Here is a 16363-nt window from a genome sequence, read left to right on the forward strand (position 1 = left end):
AGCTGCTTTAAATGTTAATGGACTAAATGCTCCAATTAAAAGGCATAGGTGACTGACTGCATAAAAAACAAGACCCATGTAAATGCTGCATACAAGAGACACACTTCAGACCTAGAGACACTCACAAACGGAAAGTAAAGGGATGGAAAAGATACTCCATGCTAATGGCAATGAAAAGAAAGCTGGGGTAGCAATACTTATATCAGACAAAATAGACTTTAAAACAAAAACTGTAAAAAGAGAAAAGAAGAGCACTACATAATGATCAAGGGAACAACCCAACAAGGAGACATAACACTTGTAAACATCTATGCACTAAACGCAGGAGCAGCTAAATATATAAAGCAATTATTAACAGACATAAAAAGAGAAATAGACAGTAACACAATAATAGTAGGGGACTTTAACACTCCACTTACACCAACGGATAGATCATCCAAATGGAAGATCAATAAGGAAACGTTGGCCTTAAGGGACACACTAGAAGAGATGGACCTAGTGGATATATATAGAACATTCTATCCAAAATCTGAAGAATACACATTCTTTTCAAATGCACATGGAACATTCTCCAGGACTGATCACATATTAGGCAACAAAACAAGTGTCTATAAATTTAAGATGATTGAAATAATACCAAGCATCTTTTCTGACCACAATGGTATAAAACAAGAAATCAGCTCTAGGAAGAAAATCAACAAAGCCACAGATATGTGGAGATTAAACAAAATGCTACAGAGCATTGATTGGGTCAATGAAGAAATCAAAGGAGAAATCAAAAAATACTTTGAGACAAATGAAAACAAAAATACGACATGCCAGAATTTATGGGATGCAGCAAAAGCACTTCTAAGAGGGAAGTTTATAACAATGCAGGCCTATCTCAACAAACAAGAAAAATCTCAAATAAACAATCTAACAATGCACCTAAAGGAATTGGAAAAAGAAGAACAAACAAAGCCCAAAATCAGTAGAAGAAGGGAAATAATAAAAATCAGAGCAGAAATAAATGAAATAGAGACTAAAAAAACAATAGAAAAAATTAATAAAACCAAGAGCTCGTTCTTTGAAAAGATAAATAAAATTGACAAAATTTTAGCTAGACTCACCCAGGAAAAAAGTGAGAAGGCTCAAATAAGTAAAATCAGAAATGAAAGATGAGAAATTACAATGGACACCTCAGAAATACAAAAGATTATTAGAGAATACTATGAAAAGCTATATGTCAAGCAATTTGACGGTCTGGAAGGAATGGATAAATTCTTAGAATCATACAACCTTTCAAAACTGTATCAAGAAGAAATAGAGAATTTGAATAGATCAATCAACAGTAAGGAGATCAAAACTGTAGTCAAAAACCTCCCCAAAAATACAAGTCCAGGACCAGATGGCTTCCCCGGTGAATTCTACCAACCATTCAAAGAAAACTTAATACCTATTCTTCTCAAACTCTTCCAAATATTCAGGAGGTGGGGAAGCTCCCTAACTCTTCTACAAAGCTGACATTACACTGATAGCAAAACCAGACAAGGACAACACAAAAAACGAAAATTACAGACCAATATGACAGATGAACATCGATGGAAAAATCCTCAACAAAATACTAGCAAATCACATACAAGAATATATTAAAAAGATTATACACCATGATCAGGTGGGATTTATTCCACGGATGCAGGGATGGTTCAACATTTGCAAATCAATCAACGTGATACACCACATTAATAAAATGAGGAATAAAAATCACATGATCATCTCAATAGATGCAAAGAAAGCATTTGACAAGATACAGCATCCATTTATGATCAAAACTCTGAATAAAATGGGTATAGAAGGAAAGTACCTCCACATAATAAAGGCCATATACGACAAACGCACAGCTAATATCATCCTCAATGGTGAAAAACTGAAAGCTATCCCTCTAAGAACAGGAGTCAGACAAGGATGCCCACTCTCACCACTCCTATTTAACATAGTATTGGAAGTCCTAGCCAGAACAATTAGGCAAGAAAAAGAAATAAAAAGGATCCATATTGGAAAGGAAGAAGTGAAACTCTCACTATTTGCAGATGACATGATTTTATATATAGAAAACCCTAAAGAATCCATCAAAAAACTTTTAGAAGTAATAAACGAATACGGTAAAGTTGCAGGATACAAAATCAACATACAAAAATCAGTTGCATTTCTATACACTAACAACGAAGTAGCAGAAAGAGAAATTAACAATACAATTTCATTTATGATTGCAACAATAAGAATAAAATACCTAGGAATAAACTTAACCAAAGAGGTGAAAGATCTGTACACTGAAAACTATAAAACATTGCTGAAAGAAATTGAAGAAGACACAAAGAAATGGAAAGATATTCCATGCTCTTGGATTGGAAGAATGAACATAGTTAAGATGTCCATACTTCCTAAAGCAATCTATAGATTCAATGCAATCCCTATCAAAGTTCCAACAACATTTTTCACAGAAATAGAACAAAGAATCCTAAAATTTATATGGAACAACAAAAAACCCTGAATAGCTAAAGGAATCCTGAGAAAAGAGAACAAAGCTGGAGGTATCACACTCCCTGATTTCAAAATATACTACAAAGCTATAGTAACCAAAACAGCATGGTACTGGCACAAAAACAGACACACAGATCAACGGAATAGAATTGAAAGCCCAGAAATAAACCCACACATCTATGGACAGCTAATCTTTGACAAAGGAGCCAAGAACACACAATGGAGAAAGGAAAGTCTCTTCAACAAATGGTGTTGGGAAAACTGGACAGCCACATGCAAAAAAATGAAAGTAGACCACTATCTTACACCATACACAAAAATTAACTTCAAATGGATTAAAGACTTGAATGTAAGACCTGAAACTATGAAACTTCTAGAAGAAAACATAGGCAGGACGGTCTTCGACATCCGTCTTAGCAACATATTTTCAAGCACCATGTCTGACCTAGTAAGAGAAACAATAGAAAAAATAAACAAATGGGACTACATCAAACTAAAAACCTTCTGCGCAGCAAAGGAAACCAACAAAACGAAAAGAAAACCTAACGATTGGGAGAATATATTTGCAAACCATACATCTGATAAGGGGTTAATCTCAAAAATATATAAAGAACTGATGCATCTCAACAAGAAAAAAACTAACAACCCAATTAAAAAAAGGGCAAAAGACCTGATCAGACATTTCTCCAAAGAAGATATGCAGACAGCCAACAGGCACATGAAAAGATGTTCAGCATCATTAATTATCAGGGAAATGCAAATCAAAACTACAATGAGATATCACCTCACACCTATCAGAATGGCTATAATTAACAAGACAGGACACAACAAGTGTTGGAGAAGATGTGGAGAGAAGGGAACTCTCATACACTGCTGGTGGGAGTCCAGACTGGTGCAGCCACAGTGGAAAACAGTATGGAGATTACTCAATAAATTAAGGAAAGAGCTACCACACGATCTAGCTATTCCACTGCTGGGTATTTATCCAAAGAACGTGAAAACACCAATACATAAAGATACATGCACCCCTGTGTTCATTGCAGCATTATTCACAATAGCCAAGACTTGGAAGCAACGTAAGTGCCCACCAAGGGACGAATGGATAAAGAAGATGTGGTATTTATACACAATGGAATACTACTCAGCCATAAGAAACAATGAAATCCAGCCATTTGTGACAACATGGATGGACATTGGGGGTGTTATGCAAAGTGAAATAAGTCAGAGGGAGAAGGTCAAACATTATATGATCTCACTCATTAAGTAGTAGATAATAACAACAAACAAACAAACACATAGAGACAGAGATTGGATTGGTGTTTACCAGAGGGGAAGGGAGGAGGGAGGAGGGTGAAAGGGATAATTAGCCACATGTGTGTGGTGATGGATTGTAATTAGTATTTGTGTGGTGAACACGAGAACATGGTGTAATCCATGCAGAAATAGAAGTATAATGATGTACATCTGAAATTTATACGATGTTATAAACCAATGTTACCACAATAAACCAAAAATGAATAAATAAATAAATGCACTGCTACATATTTTGTAGCACTATTCTGCCAAAAGTGGCTACAACAACTATATAGACGTGATAGTGATGTATAGATCCTTCTCTTGGCGCCCTCTTCCCTAATTTTCTTGCTTATTCCAAAGATTTGTTACAAGTGCATGATTTCTTAAAGATATGATTATATATATTAACATATACTTTATTTTGTTGTTTCTCTTCCAATTCCATATTATGTAATTTAATTTCTTATCTCATTTCATTAGATAAATCCTCCAAAATAATATTGAGTGGTACTGGTGATATCTATCTGAATTTTCAAGATTTTTAGTGGAAATGCCTTTATCTCTCTACTAAGCAGATTTGATTTTAGTTTGGGGCAGTAGAATTTAAATTAATAATTTTTCTTTCATTTTTATTTTGCTTGGAGCTCGTATGAAAAATGTTTGCCAAATTTTATCAGATAATTTTAGTAGCTAATGATAGGATCCTATGATACCTCTCTCTTAATGTGCTCATGCAATTAAGCAGGTTCCTATAATAACTAATCTTGGAAACCTTCATTCCTGTAAAATTTCTTACTTCATCATGATGTATTATTACCTTGGTATGCACTTGAATTTATTAAATAATATTTTATTTATACTTTTGATTCTTTATTCACAAATGAATCAGCTTATAATTTGGGGAAACTCTAGTTATCAAGGTTTAGTAGCAAAGATTTCTGAGCTGCATAAAATAAACCTGGAGGCATTACATCATTTTAAAGGCTCTACAATAGTTTAAGTAGACAGTAGTAAATTTTTCTTTCAAGTGTAAATAAAATCTATATGGAGAACTTTATGAAATTCATTTATTTTTTAATATTGAAGCTGTAATTCCTTTTCTAATTACTTCAAAGGTTATTAGTGTGTTCAGGTTTGCTACCTCTTTTTGGAGCAATTTGACACTATATGTTGCTAGTAAACGACCTAATGCTTTTCAGTTTTCCCAATTTATACCATTATGTAACCAAAAATAGTGATATTTTTGGCTTTCAATTTGTGCCATCAACCTAACATGTTTGCCTTATTAAACTTGTAACTCTATACTACTAACTTTGTTCCTTTATCTAATGTCTTAAGTGTTTATTTTATTTGACATTTTCAGGATCTAGCTTTTGGTATTATATAATTTTCATTTTATTTATACGTGCATGGACATTTTCACAGCATGGAAATTTTCGAACTAAAAATACAATATTTCATATAAAAAATCACTAGATGGGCTTAAAAACAGAATGGAAAAGATAGAGGAATGAGTCACTGACTTGAGGATAGGTCAATAGAAATTAACTAATCTAAAGAAAAGAAAGAAATATATTTTGAAAAAAAGACACAGAGAGCAGTAGGACAATCTAACATCTGTGTCATTGGATTCCCAGAAGGAAAGGAAAAAAGGATTGGTGCATGGGAAGTTAAAATTTTGAGAGAAATCTGTCTTCCTGCCTGGAAAAGTCTGGGAAAAAGGACTCCTGGAGCTGGGGAGAATAAGGAGAATCTCAGAGAGGAGAAAGTCGGAGACTTAATTTGGTATATGAGCTGACAGAAGCTCAGCGTTCACCTGTTAGCAGCAAAAGTGTGGAGTAAACCCGTGACAGCATAGCAAAGGCTTTGAAAACTGAACACAATCTATACCACCATCTAAGTCCCACAGTAACCACCTAATGGTTCACGAACAAGGCAGACACCAAGCAACATAAGGAAGGTTTTGAAACTGAACTGACGTGGAACCATCAACCACAGAAACCAAAGGGCACAAGGAAATTTGGAGGCATGAAGGATATGTCCATTATCTTAATGGTGATTTCATGGATACATACATATGTCAGAATACATTAAACTGTACCCTTTAAAGATGTTCTCTTCACTATATATATCAATGATACCTCAATAAAGCTGAAAAATTTGCTAGCAACAAAAATTTAGGAAATAAAAGTGGATAAAGATGACCATTTCCTATAACATCAAAACTATCAAATGCCTGTGAAAAAATCTAACAAAAAGTTTTGCAAGACAGTTCTGCTGAAATTGACAAAGCTTTTCTGTGAGAAAGTAAAGGCAATATGGATAAAAGGGCAGATAATCCTTGTTCATGAATTGGAAGAGTCAGCATTGTTCAAGTGTTACTTATCTTTTTTTTTTTTTTGAGGAAGATTGGCCCTGAGCTAACATCTGTTGTCAATCTTCTTCCTTTTTTCCTTTTTTCTCCCCAAAGCCCTATCAGATAGTTGCATGTCATAGTTGTACATCCTTCTAGTTGCTCTATGTGGGATGCCGCCTCAGCATGGCTTGATGAGTGGTGCGTAGGTCTGCACCCAGGATCCGAACTGGTGAACCCCAGGCCACTGGAGCAGAGGGCACGACTTTAACCACTATGCCACCAGCCAGCCCCTGTTAGTTCTCTTTTAATTGACAGATTCTATGCAATGTCAATCAAAACTTCATCTGTGTGTGTATGTGAAGTGGTAAGATTATACTAACACACACATACAAGACTTAGAATATCCAAGGCAATCAGGCAATTAAAAACAATAAAGTCAAATATCAAGATTTACTATAAAGTTACACTACTTAAGATAGAATAGTACTGTTCAAGAATAGACCATTGGACCAGAACAGAAAGACCAGAATTAGACTACCACATATATTGCCTGATTTATGACAAAGGCATCCTTGCAATTCAGTGGGGAAAGTGACTTTTCAATAAATAGTTCTTGATAGAAATAAAGTATTTTTTATCTGTGCTGTAGATAAAAAAAAAATTAACTTGAAAAGAATCACTTCCAGAAGAAAAAGTATAATATCTTCATGATCTTGTAGACAGAAAAACTTAAGACAAAAAATGAGTAATACCTAATGAAAAGATTTATTAATAATAATTTATTTTTATTTATTAAATTTATTTTATTTTATTGTATTTTAATTGTATTTTAATTGTAAAATACAATTGTATTTTAATAAATAAAATACAAATTTATTTATTAAAATTGTTTTCAACTTATGGAGAGACTCTATTCTGTTCATAAGAGACATTAAAATCCAAAGTTGTTGAATAAGAGAAGATATCTGCAATCTGTATATCTACTAACTGTATCCAGAATATATACATTTAAAAAATCAATAAATAGTGGCCAAAGATTTAACAGACATTACATAGAAGAGAATATCCAAACAAACAAAAAGTTATCAGCACAATTAAACTTAAGGGAAATGCAGTTGTATGCTACAATTATATATCAATACATACTACGTACATGTAAAACTAGCATATGTAAAACTAGAAAGATTGACAACACTAAGTTTTGACAAGGATGTAGAGCAACATAAAGTCACAGAAAACTATTGGTAAAATTATATATTTTTCCCAGCACTTTGGAAAACTGTTTGGTATTATCTACTAGAATTAAATATATGCCCACAACATGACTCAGAAAGTTAGTTCCTCCGTGAATATGCAAGGGAAATGAGAACACATATTCACAAAAAGGCATGTACAAGAAATACAAAAATGTTTAGAGAAGTTTTATTCATAACATTAAAATAATAGGAAACAACCAAAATGACCATCAAAAGTAAAAGAATAGAATCGCCAAGGAAACTGTTGTATAATCATAAAATGAAATTATACATAGTAATAAGAAAAATCTCACAGACATGATGCTGAATGGAAGAATGCAGACAAAAAGAGTATGTACTCTTTGATTCCATTTATGTGTCCAAGTATAGGCAAAAACAATTTACAGAGTTTGATATCAGAACAGTGATTATTTTAGGGCTGAAGAATAATTATTGATAGTTAGGGGGCACGAAGAAGATTTTGTTGGTGCTAGAAATGGTCTATGTTTGAAATCGGGGAATAATTCCATGGTAATTTACATAGACAAAAATTTCATTGAGTGTACACTTATGATTTGTGCACTTTACATATGTTATCTCTCATATTAAAATAAAAAGAGGAAAACTGTAAGAGGAAAAGAGTTGCTAGTCCTGACGCACTTGAATTGACTTCTCAGCTATTGTAATTAGAGTAAAAAACTATTTCATAAATCAAAAAATTGCAGAAACATCATATTATTTAAGACCATGTAGGTGTTGCAAGATTATATATTGGAAGTATAAACTCATACTTGTTGTTTGTGCCTGTGTATTTTCCACAGTATTCCCATACCCCTCTCGACCTCCAACACACAGACATTCACTCAGCTAGATTCTTCTATGTTAATTTTCTAATTTCATAGCAAAAAACAGAAAGCAAAAAAATTTAAAAAATGGACTCTACCCAGAGTATATATGAGAAATCTCATGACACAGACAAGAAGGAATTTTTAGAAACCTTGTATATAAAAGCAGTCTCCTTTTTCCTAAAACTAGAAGGAAATTGCTAGGAATGAGGGAAAGAGGAATATGAGTCAGGTTGAGGAGTGGGAATATTAAGAAAAAGAAGTCGAAAAGGGCTCAATTAAGTGTGACTAACAGGAAGGGGCCAACCTCTGAAAAAACCTTTTCCTTGAGTCACCACTATTCTCTGCCCAAGCCAGTATCTGTTATCATAAATGCCTTGAAGTGATACAGTTGCTGAAGAAGCATCTGGAGTCTTTAGAGGAGCACTACTCAGTCTTGAATTGAGCGAGCAAAAGGTTTTCCTTTCTCAGGCAGGGGAAGACAGCTTCTGCTGGAGATTTCCTCCTGAAAGTAGACAGCATCATCCTATTTTAAACTATTTGGATCCCCACTCCCCTTGCAACTGTATTATATGCTCATAAAATCTAGAGAAGAATGGATCCCTGGACACCTCGTAGAGTAATGATGTTAAAGGGATCATCCTTGAATCTATCCATACTTTGATGTGGCTAAATAAAGGGAGAACTTCTCTGGTTCCATTACATAAAAAATCTCTGTAGCAAAAGAAGATGCCTCAAGAAAAGAGAGTGGGGAGATGGAATAGGTTGGACAGAAAACTGGTGATTTTCATTATAAATTCTTTGGTACCAAGGGATTTAATTTAAATTTAAGGTATATAACTTTGAAAACACATAGAAAGTAGAGACAAAACTTTGCATATATGTAGGAAGCAAAGTGCACAAATTCTCTTAGAGTTCAAACATGTTTAATTATTATTTTCTAATCTGCATCTTTCACTGTATAAGAAGTACATCTTTCCTAAATCAACCTTCATTTAAGAGTGAGAACTGTCTTGCCTTGCAGTCCTAGTGGATTTATGTCTCGGAAAATAAATGAAAGAGCTGCTTTCCTCGTCCTTGACTCTATGTATACTGTAATCCCATTTTTATTCTGTTTTAATCGTTTTAGTTGAAATATAATACTAGAAACAAAATGGGTATGCGAATCCAAGTTTCTTAAGTTACATATGTAACAGTCATAAAAGAGAATCACACAATATTCAACTCTGACTTTTAGGAAATGGATTTTCAGGACTGATTAGAAAAAAAAGATCTTCAAATGCACAAGTAAGTGACTCTTTTGCTGATGGATAAGATTAAGACAAGAAGCATCAGAGAAAAGAAGAAAAATATACAAATTCATTAAATTCACATGACTATGGAAGGGACTACCTGTCCCCTGAGAAAATTTAGAAGCAATTAGTGTATTAACCACATGTTTTCAAGCATTATTCAAAGACTTTCTACTGTTAGGACTATTGAGAAAGACCATCAAATGTGTTCCCCTCTGAGGTTGGGTAATAAAAGTAAACTGTTTTTCTCTATTCACTTCATTTCTGAGACCAGATTTTTCTACACCAAACAATTCTCCAGTTTTTGATGGACATTGACTGGGTGTCCTACAATTTAATTCGATTTTGACACTAACTGCCCAGAGTTAGCATGGACTCCACAGGTTAAGGGCTCAGTACCACAAGACGTCCCCCTCCCCCACCTTAGATGCCAATTATAATCCCCAGTTTACTTATAACTTCTGTTTGATTTGGCTACAAATGGGAGGTTCCAGAACCTCCTTCTCAGGTTCAGTAATTTGCTAGACTGGCTCAGAGAACCCAGGGAAACAGCTTACTTACTATTGCCAATTTATAATGAAGGATACAACTCAGGATTAGCCAAAGGGAAGAGATGCACAGGGCAAGGTATGTGGGAAGGGGCATGTAGCTTCTACACTCATTCTGGGTGGGTGCACCACACTCCCAGCATATGGATGTTGTTCACCAACCCAGAAGCTCTCTGAATCCCTTTGTTTAGGGTTTTTAATGGAGCTTCCATTACGTAGGCGTGATTGATTAAATCATTAGCCATTGGTAATTGAATTCAATCTCAGCCCTTCTCCGCTCTCTGTAGGTCTGAGGGTGGGGTTGAAAGTTCCAACCTTCTAGTAACATAATTGACTCCTCTGGCAATCAGCTCTCCTTCTCCAAGAGTCACCTTATTAGCATAAATTCAGATACAGTTGAAAGGGGCTTATTATGAATAACAAAAGATGCTCTTTTCACTCCTATCACTCAGGAAATTACAAGGGTTTTAAGAACTTTGTTTCAAGAACCAGGGAGGAAGATCAAATATATATATCAAATATACATTTCTTATTATATCACAATATCACAGATAATATATATAAACAAACTGTGGTATGCATTTTCAGCTCTAAAAAGAAAGAATGTCCACATCTTCACTCAGCGAGAGCTAGACAAAAAACATTAAGGTTATTTTTCATTTCAGAAAAGTGAGGATGGGACTTCTTAATTTAGTAGATCATACGAAGCACTGAAATAAAGTTGATGTATGTTATTTGGTGTCAATATTTAAATCTTTGTTGAGATAATTATCAAGAAAAGAGGCACGATGAAAAAATAAATGTTATATACACTCTATCTGGCATCTTTATTTTTTAACCCTGTTATGTAAATCGTTGCGGCATTTTATGCCAGTTTTGCAACCGGTATTTCAAGGTAGAGGAAATTAATAAATATCTTTTTCAAAGATATTGAGCCATTAAATACCTGAATGAGGAGCCAGATCAAAGCATGTCACTTATATAGCTAGTTTGTTTCCCTAGATCGAGCTGCCTGTCAAAGGAAAATGTGTAAAATCAGGATTAAGCTCACGCTGAATCATCCTTGCTTTCCAGCTGAAGTATAATGGAATTCTGAGCAGTGCAGAGAAGCCAGCTCTCTGTTAAACTATTTTCGTCGTTAGCAAAGAGCTAACATTTGCATCTGCACTCAATTCACTTTCTGCACAAGCACAGCAGCTAGATCCTAAGAGTGAAAAGTAAAAACATAATTGATAATATTGGAGTTTTCAAAAACTTTTACTAGTATTTGCTCAGTCAAAAACCACTTGTTATTTGTTCATTCTATCAACAAATAGTAATTGAAAACCTACTACATGCACTGCAGTGTGATGTGCTTAGGGGATCTGACTGTGAGCAAGTCAGACACAGTCCTTTACACTGTATTATAAAGGATAAGGTAAAGGGTGAGATAATAAAATCACCAATAATTTATTAATTATAATAAGTTATTCTTGCAGAAAGCATTAAAATAATTACTGTGTGCTAAAAGAACATGTAGCAGACAATGGGATGGGAGTGCTTAGGAGAAACCATTTTTAGGAAGTGACCTATGAGCTGAGCTCTTAAGGGTAAATAGGAGTTAACTAGAAGGAAAAGTAAATGGGAAAAGCTTAGCAGGCAAAGGAAATAGCATTTGCACAGTTCCTGAGCCAGTAAAGATCCTTGTGTATTGGTGGAATTTTTTTTCAGTCTTTAATCAATTAAGAAAGTAAATTTATTTGTGCATCATAGTTAGGTAGTTCAGTGGTAGAATTTTGATAGCTGTTCAGAGAGTGTTTTTATTTTCCCCCTAAAAGTTGATAGATTTTAAAAAATTAGTTTAAATTCTGGTGATATACTGTGGTAGTGATGGTGTCTTATTCACTTTTCTTTCCTTGGAGCCCACAAGTCATAGCATATGGTAAGGATTCAAGTGTTTGCCAAACAAATAGCGCTGAAACAGCTGAAATGAGTTATTAAAGGAGTGTTTCACGATCATAAGAAGCGTGAGGGACAATTTCAAGAAGAATTCAGGGAAGAAAAGATTCCATGTAGCAATTGGATTTTGAGCTGAATCTCCCAGGATAACAAAGACTCAGAAATGACAAAATACTTGTACTTTTTCCCGAGTCATGCACTCAACAGTAGGAAGAAAGGAAAAGAGTTAGGAAAGCAAGGGCTATGAGCAAGCACAGGCAAGTAATCAGAATTCACTGTAATATTTGTGGTATTTTATTTGTAATTTGTTACATAATCATATGCACACAGAGAGGAAAAATCTTTCGTGTCAAGCTCATATTTCCATTATTCATTTAACATACAGATGTTGAATACTTGCTATCATCCTTACATTAGAGAACATTGGAATCAGACTCTCCTACAATGAGGAAAGGGAACTTTTATTATTATATTATATTCCTACTCCTGAGTGGTAAAGTACAGGAAACCCTCTATTTTTAGGTTAAGCCAACCACTGGGGTTTACAAATATTGAAACCTACATTCCTGAATGGTTACGGCAGGTCCTGGAGAGGACATTGAAAACTATGTTTAAAAAATGCCATAAGATGGGCCGGCCCCGTGGCTTAGCAGTTAAGTGCACGCACTCTGCTACTGGCGGCCCGGGTTTGGATCCCGGGTGCAAACCGATGCACCGCTTCTCCGGCCATGCTGAGGCCACATACCACATACAGCAACTAGAAGGATGTGCACCTATGACATACAACTATCTACTGGGGCTTGGGGAAAAGAAAATAAAAAGGAGGAGGATTGGCAATAGATGTTAGCTCAGAGCCGGTCTTCCTCAGCAAAAAGAGGAGGATTAGCATGGATGTTAGCTCAGGGCTGATCTTCATCACAAAAAAAAAAAAAAATGCCATAAGAAATTATTAGATATTTATGTGATTAGGTTCAAGTTTCAGGAAATACATGAAGTAAAAACATGTTATTTATTGGTTAAATAAAACCTTTATGATCAAAATGCTTCAGAAAAGCTTTGATTTTCCAAAAGACTCCTCTAGAAAAACTTACATTTTTTAACAAGATTTACACCATAATTGTCAATACAAGATGCAGCTCTCCCGAAGTTTCAGACATCAGCCACGATTGAGCAGTCTGAAAAGGTGAGAGGAAGCAAGGGAGATAAGGAAAAGAATTAGGGTGAGAACTCAGGGTATGGAGGTGTTAAAAGTGGAAACCAGTGGAGGAGAATTCAAAAGCTCCAGGATCAATATAATAAATATATGAAAGTATCTTTTAGTCTTTAGGTCGTTTATTTGATACTTAGTCACTTGGCCAATGAAACATTGAAAAAGGAAGATGTTCTATTCAGACCTCTAACTCCGTAATTTTTTAAGTGGAGTACTTTTTTCTTCAGTGACGTGATTCTTACATTTTCTTCTCTACCCCATCAGTGTCTCTCCTCAGCCTCTAGAAGACAGTAAAGTGGCAAAGAAATCTGGAGTAAGAAGACAGCAAGTGATCTCAATTTAATGAGCATCTACTACATTCTCACTTTTGTTTTATATGCTTCTTTGCAAGTACTTATCTTTACTTCTCAGCAAATTCACCAGGTGGATATTCCCATTGTGTAGATGAGAAAATTGAGGCTCTGGTAATAAAGTTATTTGCTCAAGGCCTCAAATATAGTAGGGATTCAAGTAAGAATTCAAATTCAGCTTTGTCTAAGCCTCTAGAGCTTTTAAATCTGAACTACTTTACCATTGTCACTAATAAAATTACTTTTTGGAAACATATCTTTCTCTTAATGCTGGTGAAGGTTGTACTCCGAGTGATTTCAAGCTGCACGTATAATTTTGCAGATGTCCATGGGGAAAAGGAAGATGAATTGTGTACCTGGTTGCATGAGACTTCCCGTAGCCAACATGCAGGTACTGAATTGGTGATGGGATGGGGGTTAGAAAAGACTGGATTTATTTCACATAAAATTGATTTATTATATATAAATAATTTGTTTTCATAAGGATGTTATAATTTTCATATTCATTTGTTCATAATAAAAATACTTGCTATTGACTTTTCCACCTGAACAACTCCATGTTATTGGAATGTGAATTAAAGTTACCAGAAATTCATGGTCGTGAAGAGTAAAGTCAAGGATAAGAGTGTAATGTTTCAAAATGTGTAACTCTGAGTCATCTTTTGATGTCCCAAAAAAAAATAAATTTTAATATATGCTTTTTATGCATTATGACATTTACATTTGATCTTAGTATATTTTTCTATATTAGAATTTTGTTGATCATAATTTAACCAGATGAATTTGGTTTCTCACTCAGAATTCGGAAGTACCGTAAACACAACACAGTCTTAAGCCTCTTGGAAAAGCTGCACAAAATGATTTATAAGTTATAGAATGAAGAACAGGAAATTAAAATGTATGTGAAAGTGTTTATACATGTCCAGTCTGTTAATTATAGTAGTAATTGTACTGTCTGATACAAAAGTGTTATACTGAAATTAGCCCAACCACACAAATATTACCCAGGAGTTAGCTTCATATTATTTTTCTGAATGCATGCACCACACACCTGCCATGAAAATTGATGTTCCCAGATGCATACAGGGTGGACTATAAGTGCATGAGAGAGAAGAGTGGTGTTGGATCACGAATTTGAGCTGAAAGTCAAGGAATCTAAAAGATGTGGGTGTAAAAATTTAAGAAAAGTTAAGAAATACAACTTATTTTTTGCCCAAACTTTCGGTCTTGTATTGAGAGTGACCTGTTAAAATCACCTTTTGTTAATGTGTTACTATCAATTTCCTCTTGAATCTCCTGTAATTTTTATATTCTATAAATAGTCACTATTACTTACTGGATAGATTCATAACTATTTAATCTTCATAGTATGCTCCTTTTAACATTATAAAGTGTCTGTCTTGGTCTCGTTTAATCCTCCTTAGGCATACTGCTTCTTTGCCTAGTATCAGGATTGCAACCTCTGCTTTCTTATTGCTTCCATTTGCCTTGTAAATCTTTGTTCATACTTTACTTTTAGCATTCTATTGCTTTCCTGAGTTTGATCAACTCCTGCCTCATTTTGTCTTTTTTTCTGCATTTCTGTTCTTTTTATGACGAGGATATCTAATTTAATTTGCAGAGTTGTATTCCAGTTTTATTCACCTTTGTAGTTGTTTCCTTTTTTAGGTGGACAACTTTTTGTACACAGAAAATATTTTATTCACATTCTTGAATTATTAAAGAGGTTTCATATAGATGTAGTCCTGTTTTTTTGATTCCTATTTATTTAATGGTCAAGGTTCCTGGTTAGAGAGCTCCCTCTTCTGTCAGTTCTGCCTTATTCTGTGCAGTTTCCTCTATGGGTGGCATTGATATGGAGGTGAGGAGGGCAAAGTCATGTCTTTTTCTCTTACATTTCTTCAGGATCCTTAAATTCTCCAAGTTATTTCTTTGCATTCACACTCACATGTCTAAGAGGCACTACCCTTTTTTTATCTGCTTCTCCCACAGAAAAAATGCTTTCCCACATTTCCCACTTCTTGTCTTACATTTCAAACCCTTTCCCAGTGTTATGAACTAGCAAGTCAAACTATGTTAAGTATTTTGGCATTTATTGTTTCAGTTTTATGTTTCTAGGTTGATTATGTCAGTGTTTCATCTATGTGTTTGTTCTTCTCTTTTTCATAGACTATTTTAAGGACGAATCCCCCTACCCTGCACCGTGGGCATTCACTAGTAGGCTGGAGTAAGTGCTCTGTCAGAATTTCTTTTCTCTACTTACAGATAATTTGAAGGTTGTGGTACTCTGTGTCTCCTGGAGATGCTGAAAGGGCATGAGTCTTGTGTGGCTTTATTTGCTTTCCTTATTGATTTTACGGATTTCAAGGAAAGAAGAGGGGTATTTGGAATCAGGTGACTATCTTTTCAATATGAAACTGAGAGTTTAGCTAGTATATTTATTAAAGTACTCTTTCTTTTAGATCCTTACTCTAAGAACTATTTCATACTCTTAACCAGTGAAAGCTTGCAGAGAAGACTCATAAATTCTCAGTAAATAAACATTCTAAAATGTTAATTGAGGTAACTGTGTTCTCCATGTATGCATTTGCTTTCTTCTAGCCCCTCTGTGATATTTATTTAATGTATTAACAAACAGCTGTAGTCCACAATGGATGAAAAAATGCAACTCTAACAATTTTAATGCTGGATCAAGTAAAAACATACTGAGGAAGAGTATCACATTGGATTTTACAATATAGGTTTTTATGGTAGCCAGAAACTTCTCAAAGAA

The sequence above is a fragment of the Diceros bicornis genome, chromosome 17 (assembly GCF_020826845.1).
Source record: "Diceros bicornis minor isolate mBicDic1 chromosome 17, mDicBic1.mat.cur, whole genome shotgun sequence".
NCBI classification, from domain to species: Eukaryota; Metazoa; Chordata; class Mammalia; order Perissodactyla; family Rhinocerotidae; genus Diceros; species Diceros bicornis.